This window comes from Pteropus medius, unplaced genomic scaffold (genome assembly GCF_902729225.1).
Source record: "Pteropus medius unplaced genomic scaffold, Ma_sr-lr_union100, whole genome shotgun sequence".
NCBI classification, from domain to species: domain Eukaryota; kingdom Metazoa; phylum Chordata; class Mammalia; order Chiroptera; family Pteropodidae; genus Pteropus; species Pteropus medius.
In genome coordinates, this window is record NW_024354875.1 from 43,922,960 (window position 1) to 43,939,900 (window position 16,941).

Consider the following 16,941-nt stretch of genomic DNA (forward strand, 5'->3'; position numbering starts at 1 on the left):
CAAAACTCAGGCTAGCAGTCCACTTTGGCATATCCCTTGCTTTATTTTATTTAGAGGTCTATATTCACTAGCGATAATCTAGAGGCAGAAACCTAATCTAGGCAACTCTGGAAAAAATGAGTGGTTAACTAGAAATCTTTCAGTGATTTTTCCTGTAATTTTCCTGTGCTTAACATCATGCTTTGCTTACTCTAATCTTAGAGTCTCAGTGTTCTTTTAGAAATGGTAACACCCCCTCTACAATGATCTTTCAATACTATGGCTCCCCTAATGTCAATCCTAACAGATTTTTTTTTCTAATTTTTTCAGAGTTTATGATCTACTAATGGTATTCTTCTTAGTTTTTCAGTATTACTATGGATTTCTTTATATCACTTCAATGAAATTTGAGAAAAAAATTAGAATTAAACTTAGGTGCTGAGATCCTCGACTTGAACCTGAAGTCTCTGTTAAATTTTATGTTCATTCTCAAGATTTTTTTAATGGTCCCAGCGATAATTACTTTCTATTTCCTTTGGAATTCTACTATAGCCATAAGTAATAAGAATAGAATATAGTGATTTTTGATAATAATAATGTAAAAGAATTAAAACTAGAATGACTCTATTCTTGTTCTGTCACATTGCATTGTAATTATGTATATATTTTTCCTCTCAAATTGACTATGAACTTTATGAAGATAGTGACAATTGTAGTCATGTTTGGATTTTCAAGGCCTAATGCAGTTTCTGGTGTAGAGTAGGTACATAATAGTTATTTAACAAACAGATGAAGAAATGCATAGTTATTGTAGGAAAAGTGCTAGCATGAGATGCCAAGATATTAGTTTTGGAAGATTTCTACGAGTATATTTTGAGGCTGCTGCAGAGAGTAGAATTCAAATTTATAAACCTGCTTATATCATAATTCCTTATAATTTTAAATATTTATGAAACATGAGTGTCAACTGCAGTTACCTGGACTTTTAGAAGAAAGAATGATTGCCTCAAGCCCTTTCCCTATTGATGCCCTGAGGGAAGATGAGTATTCCACCAAAAATTTGTGCAAATTTCTAGGGAGCTCATATTTTCCTAAATACCTCTGACCCTAGCTCTTGCTTCTATAGATACGTAAGAAAAATTTGCCTGTCTTTTGTGTGTTATACCTTTTCTTCACTATATCCACACAAACACATCACTTGATAATGATTATTACTTAAAAAAGCCAACAGACAAAAATCATTCATTGAAAGCTATTGTATGAACATTAGTCCTTATTAAATGTTAGGGTTTTTCTACTTCAGAAGACCCTTAATTTAGCCTGTAACTGGAAATTTTTCATTAGTTACATGACCCCATGGAGCACACAGGCTTTTGTGACATTACTGGCTCCCACCTCCCTTAGCCCACGTCTTTCTCTCCATTGCCTGATCCATCCCTCCCAGACTGCTCTTAACTTCAACTTTTCCTCTCTGTAATATTCATCTTTCTTTGGTTCCATCTTTTGAACTCAACCCCAGGAATGCCTTTGAATATCTAAAACTTATCCAAATGTTCACATGAAGGAAATCTATTAGCAGCTCAGAGTCAGCAATGACCTTTAGATTTATTTAAGGGTTCATTTTCCTTAAAAGGAAGCTGTGCTTTTAAATAATAAAGTTTTATATTTCCATTAAATATAAAAATGACTGGCATATTTAATTATCTGCCTATTTCTGAAAATTAGAATCTTTACCTAGAACATAAACCCTTAAAATCAATCATCCACACAGTAAAATTTGTTGACATTAATTCACATCACAGGCTACATAACATTAAAGAAGACTAAGAAATATTCATATAATCCATACATAAGAAAGGTAGCTATTTTAGATTATTCATGTTTAATTTTTCCACAAGCTAATCTGTCCGCAAATGCCATAAATTTAAATAATTGTACAGGAAAAATATAAAAATCACATTGTCATGTCTTTAGTTGACAATGATAACTCCTGGATGCCAATGCACAGAGAAAAAAATAGTGCTATTTTATTATTTAGAACATATATTCATCGTGATATTTTTCTACCTAAAAAAAGTGTATGAAATAGTATGCTCAGGTTTATAACAGAAAATATTCTTTTATGCACAGTGCTACTAATTACTATAAAACAAAGAGCCTGTCAGTGATATTACTGTTTAAAATTTTTAATTAATAAAAATCAATTCCTTTTCATTATTCTGTAAAGCAAAACATTACCCGAGTGTGATCTGTATTAAATATATTCTACATCTGTTTACAATAAATACTAATGGAAAAGGAGTGTTTCCTCTCTGTTCATAAACCATTTGCTATCTCTAGGGAAAATACAAAATGGTATGCTATTTCACTGCAGTATAGAAGGAGAGAGGAAAATTCAGCTAGCCTATGCTTAAAGATCTTCCATTTTTCCATTAAGCAGTAATTACTTTCTTAAGAAATGTTATTATCTATATTTTTACTATTATAAAGATAATATTTATTTCTTGTTAAATTTTCAAATAGTGCAGAAGTAGATAAAATAAAAATCATACCTACTTCTAACTTTATTTCATGTAGTCTGTTGTGCCCTTATAATTTACCATTTTCAGTGAATAAACACATAGTTAACATCATATACAAAATACAGTTCTAAACTTAGCAGTAAAATGTTAGTTTATATCTCATTAGAAAGGGTCTTCTTTAATTAAAAGCAATATGTTCTTTTTTTTTTAAGAAAGGGTTAAGTATTCATTTATTACCTGTGATAAGCAACAATTACTCTTAATCTCTTTTACTCTTTCATTTTGATAAACTCCTCCAGGAAATTCTAGGACCCAGTGAAACAATAATAACAGGAGTGCCAAAACTATTGTCTCTCCTATCATACTATCTTTGATGTTGAGATTTTCTTTGCATTGGATAAACCCAGCTTCAGCTCTGCATTTAAGAGTTTTGTATATAATTTTCAATATTACATGTATTATAATAGACTTTCATTTTAATGTATATTATTGCCCTATAGGACATTATGTTGGAATTTGACAATTGTTTTCTATTTATAAAATTTCTCACGTAGTTTGAAAAAAATTTTTTATTTAATTAAGTAATTATCAATTACTTACTGTTACTGACCAGTTCTTAAAGTTAATTTACTGTTACTGACCAATTCTTAAAGTTAATTTTTTATTCAATATATTTTTTAAAGTCCTTGGCTATTTTAGCTAATATAGTCTGTAAGTAAATCTGTTACAAGCATTTCCACTCGACACTTTCTTCTTCAGATGACAAATTAAATTTTAGAATTTAGAAAATAAAGCATCATTTATTGTAATCTCCACTCAACTACATTTGCAGCAAACTTATGTCAGGTGAGTAGAAAATAAGTCTTTTTATATTCATCTTACAGCAGCATAAATGTGTACACTTTTCATACAAACAGGATGAATTTGGAGGGGGGATTTATTTAGTCAATCAGCTAATATGAAGAGGCAATTAAAATGCATAACTTTGGTCTAAAATATGCACAAAATTAAACGTGAAACAAGAATACAAATTTATTTTATGAGAGCAGACAGAATTTTGTGTGACAAAGATATATCAAGCTTTTCTAATAAAGATTATGCTATAAGACTTCGCTGAACAAGTAACTGAGAATAATTCAAATCTATCTTCGTAACAGAGGCATCAAAATATATCATACAATTCATTATTCAGTATTGTCAAGGAAAAATCAAGGTTATATAAATTGGGCCTGTATAAAAAACACTCTGCTAACAACTGCATTTTCCTTACATAAAATGTTATTTTGATTGCATCTGTGTAAAAAATAGCACACCTCTTTTTAATCACCCACACACATGTAATATAGTTATGTGCTATGTGGTAACCTGTTTAGGACTCCAATGTCAGAAAACAATATTAGCAACAATAAATGATGATTCATCAATTGTGATCATAATAACCCGATTCCTTCATTTTGTTTTCTAGATATCTAGGCATATAGGCCCAAACAAGACAATCAGTGCATCTTTAAATAGAAAGATGAACAAGAAATGACATTGAAAATTCCTTGGAATAATATGTAATTATGAAACAAACCAATTTTGCTAACAAAATTCTATTTTATTAAGTTAAATGTGACCAAGTTATGAAATTCAATGAAGTCTTTTTATATATACACACTAATATTTGATTAAACATGTGTTAAATTAAGAAATAAATAAGGCCTGCCAAAGAACAACCAGTCTGTCATCTTATGAAGCTTCCAATACAGGAAATAGTCTTGACTTACATAAGCAGAAACTCTTTTGCCCAAATTTGAAGAATCAGTCATGTTTTAAACTCTGTAATAGGAAAGCATAAATAGAATTAGGTGAAGAGAATATCACTGCATATTAAAATAGCTTTTTCTTTTCCATAGAGGATTTCAGCTTATTTTTGCAACCTCTAGATACATGGTTTGGTTCCAGGCCCATGTAGAATAGCAACATATCCTTTCAAATAACCCAGGAGAACTATACTCATTTATCTCATTTTCATGGAGAAATCCAAGTTCTTCTACTTTCCCCACTTGCCTTCACTGACAGGCCTTTCCAAATCCATCTTCTCCTTGTGACCAGTATGGCTCTCCTTAAAATGGTAGGAAGACTAGATTACCATCTAATAAATGGATTGGTTCCTACTGTCATCATCTTCATTTTACAGAGTTAGAAAATGCTAAGAAGGCATCATTTATGAGAGGATAAGTTCATTATTGGATAAAGAAGGGAGAGGTTTAGCAAATACAGAATTTGTAAAAGAGTGAATGAATTCTAGGTTACATGTAGAGTTAGTAAGACTAATAGAAGAGATAGAATGAAAACGGTTGCACCATAAAATAATTACAGTCACAAAAGTGGGGTGAATTAAGCACAGATTTTATCTAATGGAACAGAACCACTCATATTATCTTTCAAAATAATGACAATGGGTATCATCATCCATTATGATGGCAGCATATTTCTGATATTACAATGAGAAAAAACACATGCAAATAGAAAGCACAAGTAATATGATGCAGTAAAATATTAGGTCTAGGAAACTTCTTGATAAAAGGCCTAGAGAAAAGTGTAGGAGGGGTTTGTGCTACAAAGAATGACATCATGAAGGGTAAGAACTTGATATGTGGATAAAAGGTTAATGTAAGTATTCTATTCTGGGTACTACTAACCTCTTGTTTTTTTCCACTGACTGTAATCAAGTCAGTACAGGAAAAGAATTATGCAGTTGTTTATCTGACACATCTGGCCTATTCTACTTATTTGCTTGGGTGTCCAGGAATGCATGGGTGCTCTTTCTTCTTCTGGTTCCCTGGATCAGACGGCCTGGGATGGTATAGCCCTTAGTATCACCCTCTATATTGCTCAGAAAGGTTGGGCCCACCCATAGAGGTAATTAAACAGATAGTCAACAGAAAATGATTCAGAAATTTATTACCCCAAAACAATTCAGTAGTGAAATCTTTGCTTAGATTATGGTGTTTGATTTGCATATCACCTAGATTTTCTGAAGCACAGAGCCTTGCAGAGTGTATGACACCTATGAAAGACTCAGGGCATCCTAAATAAAAGAGTATCATGTTTCCCGAACTATCATTTGCTCCCAATATCTTACCTAATAAAATTGATGTGCTCTATCCCAGTGGGCTAAATTAAGCACTAAATTAACTTTCCAATATTGTCTTTCTCCGTTTTGGTATTGAAATATTTAATTTACATATCTCCTGAAAGGATATTGTAATACTACGTACTCCTCATACCTTTTTAAGTTGGTGTTGAAAAATTTATTATAAGTTTAAATAGTTATAAAGTGTAATTCTAAATATTTACATCTTTAATAAGTGTGTTATATAATTATTATACTACTTATTATGTAGCCAATGAAATCTAAATAACATAGTAATTTGATAACCACCATGCCCATTTAAAATGCACTTGAACATGATCTTTAAAAGTCAGAATTTTTACATCACTCACTTTTTTCATTGAACTCATATTTCCATTATTCTCCCTTGAAATTTTATCCTACTTTAGTTTTATGCTTGAAAGTCTTTTATTGATCATCTCATTATATGTCCCTGCAACAACTATCTATCTAGATATATAGGTTTTTTTTTCCCTTGTGACCACAAAGGACTAAACATTAAATATTAAATATCCAGTAATCTATCCTTTTGGTAAAGGTAGATGGCAGTACTTTTCTGTGAGTCTGAATAACTTTTCAATGAAATACAAAATACTAATTTGACTCTCATATGTGTTCCTTTTTCTCAAATACATAACAATTTGTTAGAAGTAAAATTTTAGGTTTTTCTCCCTTTCCTTGAAATGATGCAAAATATATACCTGAGACTCAGACAGAAATAAAAGTAGATTAAAACCCTCGCCAAGTTTTCGACTGAGGTTGGCAAAAATTCAGGGAGGGCACTCTGAAGAGATTGATATTTTCCAGCATATCTTTCACAAATCTTGATTATTTTAATTCTAAGATAAGCGGATATATTGAGCATTGTCATGAGTGTGTTGCCTGGATGAAAAAAGATGCCATAACCTTCAGTACTTCTTATCGCCAGGACTGATCTTCAAGCAAAATGCAGTATTTGACATTTAGGGGATGGAAGAAGCTAGCTTGTTAAATAAAATGTGTCACCACTAATTCTGCTGGCCAATTCTATACTATTTCTATTCCTATCATCTTGACCCAGGCCCTATTATTTTGTTTCTAATGTCAAGCTTTGCCTTAACCCAAATATGTGTTAGATGGGGGAAGATAGGTAGCCCTACCACAAACTGACGATGACTTTATTACAGAAAGTTTTCAGACTCCAGTATTTAAAGCATTTGTTTTGTTTTCTGTTTGGCACCTCAGAGTATTTTCACTCCAGGGCAATGCACTAGAGTAAGATTCAGGATGGGTGAGAGTTGACCTTTCTTTGTCAAAATAGATGTAAGGTGATTGTGAAAGAGAAGGTGAAAAAAAAAACCAGCACATTTTCGAGAAAGACTCATAGGTGCTGCAGATCTGGCAAATTATTCCACCGAAACTGTCTGTGTCTGTAATGCCCTGGAAAGCCTTTGTCTATCTCAGGAGCACATATACTTCAGTTTAAAAACCATAATATAATCTATGTTTGAGTGTACTGGTTTTCTGTTGTTGTGTAACAACTTAGTACAAATTTAGCAGCCTATTCCCATTTATTATCTCACAGTTTCTATGAATCAGAAGTCTGGGAGAGGCTTAGCTGCGTCCTCTGCATAAAGTCTCACAGGCTGCAATTGAAGTGTTACCCAGAAGTAGAGCTCAGCTGAGAATCAGGATCCTACTCAAAGATAACCTGGATTTTGGCAAAATTCATTTTCCTGGAGTTAAAGAACTCATGGTGGCTTGCTTCTTCAAAGTCTGCAGGAGAGCTTCTGTGCTGCTTTGATTTCTGACCACTAGACCCGCCTTTAAAGCCCTCACCTGATTAAATCAGACTCACCCAATATAAGTTCCCCTTTGATTAACTTAAATTCAACTTATTAGGGATCTTAATTATATCTGCAAATATCCCTTTGTCTTTTCACGTAATGTAACCTAATTACAGAATGACAACCATCATATTTGTAAGCTCTATCCATACTCAAGGTAGAAGATAATATAGAGCATGGACCCAGAGAGCATGAATTTTGGTGAGCACTTTAGAATTTTGCCTATGACAGATAACCAAACAGAATTTCCTAAATTTCAAAAATTGCTTATATTCTCTAATGCTATTCATTTATAAATAGGTTCTATACGGGTTCTTTTTAACCGAATACCCTGTTTCTTTCTTCTCTCAGTCTCTCTCTCTCTCTCTCTCTTTCTCTCTTTCTTTCTCTCTCCCTCTCTCTCTCTGTCTCTCTCTCTCCTCTTCCTTTCCTCCTTCCCTCCTTCCTTCCTTCTTTCCCTCCCTCCCTCCCTCCTTCCTTCCTTCTTTCTTTCTTTTTGCAGCTTTTTAGCATTACCTATCATCTCATCATCAAATAATAATAATAATGCCATAATAATAACTGCAACCACTATATATTAACTTATATTTATGAATTGGCCTGGTAAAAACTTCTCTATGTGGGATTGCCAATGTGTTTTAACATCAAGCTCTCCCTGTCCTTTTTTTCATTCCTTAGTCTGCTAGTTGTGTTTAGTCTCCACGTAGGATTGTGATATCTTCCTCTCTTTTAGGGTAACTATCAGCTTGTTCTCTGAATCTATGGGGCTGTTTCTGTTTTGTTTATTCATTTGTTTTGTTTTGTTTTCAGATTCCACATCTAAGTTAAATCATATTTTATTTGTCTTTCTCTGTTTGACTTATTTCACTTAGCATAATACCCTCTAGATCCACCCTTTTTGTTGCAAATTTCAAGATTTCATTCTTTATTGATGAGTAATGTTCCATTGTATATATACATACCTCCTCCTCTTTATCCATTCATCTATCAATGGACACCTAGGTTGCTTCCATATTTTGGCTATTGTAAATAATGCTGTAATGAACATAGGGTGCATGTATCTTTTGAAATTAGTATTTTTGTCTTCTTCAGATAAATACCCAAACGTAGAATTGCTGGGTCGTATGGTATCCCTTTTTAAATTTTTTTGAGGAAACTTCATACTATTTTCCATAGTGGCTGCATCAATTTACATTCTCATCAACAATGTATGAGGGTTCATGCCCTTTTTCTATTTGATCCAGCTTTCAGGGCCTAGTTCAAATTCTTTCTTCTTTTCACAGCCCTTTATCTGTACTTCCCAGACAGTAGTCTTGTTATTTGTGTAAATATTTTATTCCCTTTATGGACAAGTAACTGTTTGAATCATGTCTGATTTATCTTTACATCATACACAGGATCAATGCAGTGCCTTGAAATAGGAGGCACTGAAAAATGTGATCAATGATTAAATGGATATATAAAAATGTGCAGTGTCTAAGCCTGACAATGTTTCTAGCTCTGACTTCTCAGCTTTTCTCTATTCTTATATTTAGCTACATTTATGAGTAGGTTGTCAATGTATAGAGAACAAGGTCAATGTCTTATCTGTCTTTCTTAATACATTTCATTACAAATCTTAGCTCTAATTCCTAGTTTCATGTGTGTGTGTGTGTGTGTGTGTGTGTGTTTATAACCAAGCAAGTTTATCTCACTGATATAGACTAATTCTAAGAGCAATCAAACATTTGCCTGGTGTGGTTTATGGTAACATGTTTTTCATCGGTTCCATTTATTTTGAAGTGGAAGAAATTAATTTTGTTCAATATTATGAAGAAATAGAGATGTTTGGTGTTACAGGTCTCCAATATTTAGCAAGTTATCTTCCTACTACCAGATTCTCATTTGAATAGAATACTCACGACTGCAAAATATCTCTCTTCATGTGGCTGTGGCCACAAACGTTCTGTGGAATCTCCCAGCTCTGGCGAGATATACCAAATCACTTGCGAGCCACAGTGAAAATATTTGGCCTTTAGTCTAAAACCCAGACAAAACAAACAAAACTGAAGACTTCTTGGAAGATTTATGACAGACTCACATCCTAATCTTTACCCTCACAGTCTTGTCAGATGGCCATTGGGAATACCAAGGTTCAATGGAAAAAAATATATATGTATATATATTTTGAGCTAAGAGCAGAGTTAAACTAATTTACACATTGCTGAGCCTTACTAGCTCAGGAAGGTTCCTTCCTCTGGGAAGGAGCCCAAGGCCTATCTATAACAAAAGAGGAAGCCAACAACCATTGCAAGTAATTCCAAAAGAGAAGCATTTTAAGGGAAGCAAGTCATGCAGACATGCACACTTTAAAAGTTTTTGTCAGGAAAGAGAGGGAAACATACTTGCTCTGAATTTGCAGATTAATATTATACTCGAACATTGCAATTGAACTTGCTCCATAGCAGTCACTGCTTTCTTGGGTAGAGAGAAAGTTTGGGGGATATCTGTGAGAGGACTCCCACCTGCCTAGTGATCTGAAATGATAAGAAATCTTCCTTTATACTTCATGAATCATGATTTATTAGATGTTTACTGGTTTTGGTGACTGACTCCCTCCATTTCCTCTTTTTCTAAGCACCTGTCAGATATACATGAAAAAATTGAGTAAGTTTGACCAAACAAAAAACAACTAAACTAAAATATTTTAGGTTAAATACACCACTCTCTATGATACAGGAAGTTGCATATCAAGTAAATATCCTTGAGAGAAAAAAAAAGAGAGAGAGAAGCATACATGCAGGATTTAATTGCCAGAGTCTAATTAGCTTTTGACTAGTGCTGTAAAACTTAGAGAGAAGCAAAGATAAATATTTCATCTAATTTCCCTATGTACTGTGAAGAAAAAAATGGAAATGATTCTCAAAATTGAATGTTATGAAGTCATTTGCAAAGTATATAAAGTCAGTTCTTCTAGGTAATGAAGTGTCCTTTACAATTTAAGAGACTTTCCAAGATCTGACATTTCTCTCATAAAGAACATGGCTCTTGTGGCTTCATTACGACTTCTTGAAACAATTTGAACTTTAGACCTTTTCATCTGCCAGATGAGGACACATCCACACACTAACTGGTGTTTAATAGCAGCACCAGGCACCAAGGCTTGAAGTTATTTCAACTGTCATGACCTAAATCTCTGGCCAGGTGACAACATGTTGAAAGCCTACTTGATAATACTTAATTTCTTTTTTCTCCTTTCACTCACTGAGAGAGTTGCATGTTGTCCTGATTTAAAAAAAAAAAAAAAATTCAAATTGCATGGTGGAAAGTCACCAAGAAATCAATGTCATTATGAAACGATGCAATGAATCACTTTCTTTCTTTTGATGGGTTTGATTTCCTTCGTGGGATGCTCAGATACCTCCTCAAAAGTGATCTCCTGTGCATGATACCTTGAGGCAATCTAGATAATGCTATATTAGGAAGGTGAGAAAGAGTGAATATCAAAACAGAAATTACTGTAAGTTTACAAATGAGTCAATAATGCCCCCTTTGCCACTTTTACTAAGAAATAATTTTTTTTTTTTCCATTGAACCTTGGTATTCCCAATGGCTATCTGAGTGGCAAGATCGTATTTTATTTTGAGGTATAGAAATTCTGTTGCTCCTTCCTTTAGCTTGGTGGCTGATAAACCTATCCAACATACTATTTCATTTTATATACTAATTACTTTTAATGGATCTGTACAGCTCTTATATTAGTTTCTAGGGCTTATTCCTACATGTCTGTGGAGCAAAAGAGTGTATTTTCTCTTATAATTCAAAAGGCATTCATGGTATATTTTATTCTGGAATAATATGTTTGATTTATAATAAGTGTTTTCTCATATTATGTATTTAGACATTTATAATTTGTTGATACCACCTTTTTTTCAAGTACAATTCATTATTTTTATCTAGAGTAGAAAACAGAAGACAGAAGAACCTGCTACTAGGCTATGAGTTCCTTAGTGGGATTTAGGAAAACCTCATTCCTAACATGATGCTTGGGAAATAGCAAAATCTGAATAAATTCTTCATTAAATTAGTAAAAAAATTAATGTAATAGAAATACTTATGATAATATATAAATATACACAAAACTTTAACTAAGTGAATTCATTGTACTTAGGAATTACTATATAAATTAACTGTTGATAGCAAGTGACTCAAGATTAGACTTTCCTATATTTGGAAATATGAAATGCAATTTAGAGACAATTAAATGCTATTTTTCATAAATATTTTAGGAAAAAAGAGAAAAAGTTAAGAAAAAATGACATAGTTTCCAATAATGGAAATGCAAAAAATCTTGGCATTTACCTCCTAATGTATTCATAATTTCACTTTTATAATTTAATTTCTAAGGCAAGTAGACAACTACAAAAATTGTCATCAATTCTTAGATAATTAAATGGAAATATTATATGTTAACATTATTCATCTATTCATGCAACAATATATGTTGTTTAAATTGTATTAAGTTGAATAAATTGTTTGAAACAAATTATATTAAACTACCTTCGATTTTGAGTGTCTATAATTCTGTGATTTTTATTCCCCGAAACAGACTTCCAACATTAAAAAATGAACTTCTTAAGATCTGGGAACACATTTCATTTATCTTACTGTTCTCTTCACCTTGCACCTAAATTTTTATGAAATAAAAAACAGCAAAATGCTTATTATTCTGAGAATTGAGAAAAATACTCTAGTCTTCTTATATAGACATGAAATTAAAAAACTTGTTTAACAAGTTGTTAACATGAAATCCTCACATCATTATTTATTAGGTTACCCAGAGAAGCATGAGGATCATGCCTGCCATTATTTTGTTTCTAGTAGAAACCACTTGATAAATGCAGTATCAGGGTTAGCGGGAAGAGTACTGGCCTAGGAGCTGGAAGACTTAGGCCTTTATCACGGTCTTACCTACTTAACTTCTTTGAGCCTCTATTTCCTCAAGTGGAGTTAAGATAGACTGAAGCAGATATATAGCTGTCAATATTTTAATTCACAGTAGCACTTTTTCAAACAAAAGTCTTTTTAGAACTTACATAGGCAAAACAGATAGTGGCTGAGATGCTGCTATTGCAGTGGGGTGAGGGTTCCCTGCCCTTCATAGCTCACCCCTCATTTACCCATCTGTTTTTCACCTACCCTAATTTCCTTTGGTAGTCCCTTAAGTGGTAGGGGATCTCAAGGAACTCTTATGCACCAGATAGTATCCTATGTCACTGAATTGCTAAAATCCCTTTTAGTTCTAAAATTGTGATTTTACATTTTCAGACTAATGTTATCCTAGGATATATCTCTATAAACATGAGATAGATATAGTTAGTTACTCAATGTGGCTGTTATTCAGTACTGTTGTTTTCTAAATCACATATGCTCACTTACTACATTTTGACCATTATGAGAAAAATAATAAAAAAGTATATGAGAATAGAGAAAAGTGATAAAACTCAGATCCTTTTTATTTATTAATTCTAGTAACAATTCAGTAATGACTGAATATCTCACTTTCACCTTTTGAAGGGTAGCTAAAACTAACCAACCCAGGCCTCCATTCTGGGATGACCTGCTATAATCAGATGTGGAGTCTGAAATTCTCACCAAGAGAATAAGAGACAGTAAAGCCTTAGAAATAAGTAAAAACTATGCAATAGTGTCAAGGTCCAAGCTGACAGAGAGAGAGTCAGAAAGATCATTTAGCATTCTGAGACCAGAGGTTGAAATGTAAGAATAAATTTTGAAGTCAATCTTCATAGTCATAGAGATAAGAGTAAAAGAAAAGAAATCAGAAATGCTTGAATTATTCCAAAGTCAGAGACAGCATTTGTGAGTTATAAGTAAGCTGTGCGTTTGAATAGGTTTGGCTTAAAGAACCAAGAATGTAGGAAACAGTTTGATTTTTTTTTCTATGGCTAAAATGATTATCAAAGGATACTAAGTGTCTTAATTTCCCCCCTTTCCCTATTACCACTGATAATTAAGAATCAGTGCTAATTAAATATACCAATTTATAATTCAGCAAAAACAAAGATGTCCATTATTTAAACAGGACTTATCAATAGAGAGGGAGATCATGAAAGATGGTTTCATTTTCTATCAAAGGTCTTAAAAAGTAAAAATACACATAGTTCTTTTAAAATTCTGTCTTTAGGATATGGAGACTTAGAATAGCTCAGTCTTGACCTTGGGTTATAAAATCTCAAATCTCAATACCCTGAACTTTTGCATTGGATTCAAACCTAATCTTTTTCTCTTTTGCTAATGACTACTTATAAAGTGCACAGACATAGGGCTTCATCACCCTTAAACACCCCTTATCATTGCAGAAATTTAACCAGCTCTGTCAAAAATTCATATTTTAGACTGGATCATATATTTCCCCCCTCAGGTTAAAATGATGTACTAGAAATTCAAAAGAAATAAAAGTAGATTGCACAAAATATAGCTCATTTCCCCAGAAGGAAAATGTTAAAGGCTGATTTTCTTTTTAGTAAGTGAGGTGACTCCTTTTATGATATATATGTGCCTTTGCAAAAGCCTTTAATCTCTTCAAGTCTTGATTTTCCTGATTGAAAATGAAAAATCAAAATTAAAGTAGTAACATCTCAGCTTCAATAAGAAGTGGAGATTTCGGGCTTAATTTCAGGCTAGACTAATAACTGCCTCTCCCCAATTCCCTCGAGGCACATACCCACACAAAGATAGTCTATTATGGTGTCCAAATGCGAACACCTACAGACAACCACTGGAGATATTCCTTCCAAAAATAAGGCAAATGTCAATTGAGAAAGAAAAAATTAGCAGCCTAATATATATACACATTTATTTTTTATTTCCTAAAACAGCACTCTCACATTTCTCAAAGAAGGTAGGAAAACACTCATTGCTCTCTTCCTAGATCAAAAATACAAGGTCCTTACCAGCAATTCTCAACACTGGTTACATATCAGGAGCCCCTGTAGATGGCCTGAAATGGGTAGAATTTCAAAGATTTTTCATCACCACTCCAATATTCCCATGCCCTGATTATCTACTCAAACAGCAATCTAAGTATGGCTGTGAAAGAATTTTGTGGATGGAATTAAATCTAGTTAATTTAAAATCAACTAATTTTAAATTAAGAAATTATCTTGGATTATTCAGGTATATCAGTGTAATTACACGGGCCCTGAAAAGCAGATAAGAAAGGCAGAACAGTAGGAGATATATTACAAAAAAGAAGGCAGGAGAAATGAGAAGTGGAGATTAGAATGATCTGAAGCATTTGAAAGACTCAACCATCATTACTGATTTTGAAGACAAAGAGGACATGAGCCAAGGAATGCAGGAGGCACCTGAAAGTTGAGTATGAAACCTGGACACAGCCAGCAAAAAAAGAGATACCTCAGCTCTATAGCTACATAGAAACGAATTCTGCCACCAACTTGAATGAGCCCATAAGCCATCTCCCCAGACCCTCCAGAAAGGAACATAGCTCTGCCTACTACTTCATATGTCACTTGTGAACTTGGAGCAGAGAAACCAGTTGAGTTTACTGGACTTCTGACTTATGAAACTATGAAATTATAAACCAGTGTTTTTGCAAGCGATTCAGTTTGTGGTAATTTGTTACAGCAGCAATACAACAGTATTACATGGCTTTACTCTAAAAAAAAAAAAAAGAAAAAATCTTAATCAGTATCTGTGGTAATAAGGTCAAGCACCAATACTTTTCAAAAGTTTCTTCGATCAGGGCTAATCAAACTTTAATGTGTATAGAAATTCCAGGCATCATATAAAAATGCTGATTCTGATTTTTAGGTCTTCAGTGAGACCTGACCTTCATAGAAGCTCCAGATGAATGCTAATGCTTCTGGTTAGGAGACCATAATTTGGGAAGGCAGGCCCTAGGCGATTCTAAATTCACCAGTCTTCTCTCTACTTTGTGCATAGCACATTTAGAAATGCCTAGAGTAGTATTATTTCAGGAACCCCAATCTTTCTACATTAATTTTTAAACTCTATATTGGCAGAGTAGAAGTAAAAGCTAGGTGATATAGAGGGTGAAGGCAAAGGGGACAGTAAATACATTCTGGACTGAACAAGCAAACCAACGCAGGTAGGATTTGTCAAAACTGAATTTTGGCAGTGTGCAAGTAGAAATTCTAATTTTTGAGTCCTTAATTGGGTCATATCATCACAAAAAGAGGCATTAGGAATAATGGGAAAAAATCACACCACTCTAGGGCAGAAAAACAATAGATAAAGAACATTGAGGTTCTGTTGGTTATAAGCTGAAGACCAGGGATATGGATTTAATAGGCAGGCAGCCTACTAATATGAAGAGCCACTAGAAATCCAGATAATTTATCTGAGTTTGGGCTGATACTTTCTAAAAAAAAAAAAAAAAAAGATAAGGACTATGATAAAACATTAATAAAAGGGAAAAAGCAAACACGATAAAGATGGAATAAAAAAGCATTTCTCTGAAGATAACCTCTTGTAGGAACCTGGAGAAAATTTTAGAATAACATTTTGCATCCTTTCCAGGATATAAGAAGACATAGCATCAATTAAAAAGAAGGAGAAGAAGGAGGAGGAGGAGAAATGATAAAAAAAAAAAAATTTTAAGGAAAAAAATAATAGAGTGACCCTTGAGGAAAAGAGTAACTGGAAAGGATCATAAGGGGATTTCTGAGGCTGGTGATGTCCTGGATCTTGAACTTGGGGCTGACTGCACAAGAGTATCTACAATGTAAAAATTCATCAGAATATATTTTTTGATACATGTACTTTTCTGTGTATACATATATATATATATAAAATATGTTTTAGTTTAATAACAAAATTTAAAAGGAGGTAAATGACTAATGAATCAGCAGAGAAAAAAGGCAATAGGAAAAGATGAAAAGAAATCTCAGTGTGGAAATGAAGATTTGCAATGAAATACTAACTACTGAAATCTGAAAACGAAACATTGAATAGTAAAGTTGACAGTCAAAAATCTAATGAGTTGTATAAATAACTAATATGTAGAGCTTTTGGAATGCAAAAGCACATGAAAAGTTTATAAATTTTTTAAGAGGCAAGATGACATTAATACTGGAGAAAAAAATGCAACTGAGAATCCTAGGTTCTCCCAGGGAAGAAATTCAAAAATTTGAGGCATAAGTAGAAAGAACAGTCCAAAATTGAAAATACATTTTATTTTTGCCATTTAAAGAAAGTAACCTTAGCTTTAGTTCATGGAAAATTTATTTTAAAAATTGCTTAAACAAGATACATTCAAGAACAAAAAAATAAATAAATAATTTTTACAAGCCTGGCATATATTAGTCACCCAATAAACATTTGTTGAAAATGAATAGAAAAAGGAAAAATATTTCAGAATTTTATCACAAAAAAAGAAAATTTAAAATTTCTCCTTAGAAAAATAAATGCA

The 16,941-nt window shown here is 32.9% G+C and overlaps 1 long non-coding RNA gene across 1 annotated transcript; it reads right to left on the reverse strand.

Annotated features, from left to right (window-relative positions):
* Window positions 1-1,496: 1,496 nt before the first annotated feature.
* LOC120596930 (uncharacterized) lies at window positions 1,497-15,502 on the reverse strand. The gene is made up of 4 exons (XR_005651259.1): window positions 15,492-15,502; window positions 14,174-14,183; window positions 4,911-4,917; window positions 1,497-1,616 (listed from the first exon to the last, which is right to left on the reverse strand). It is a non-coding gene; the product is annotated as an uncharacterized LOC120596930 (long non-coding RNA).
* Window positions 15,503-16,941: the final 1,439 nt, after the last annotated feature.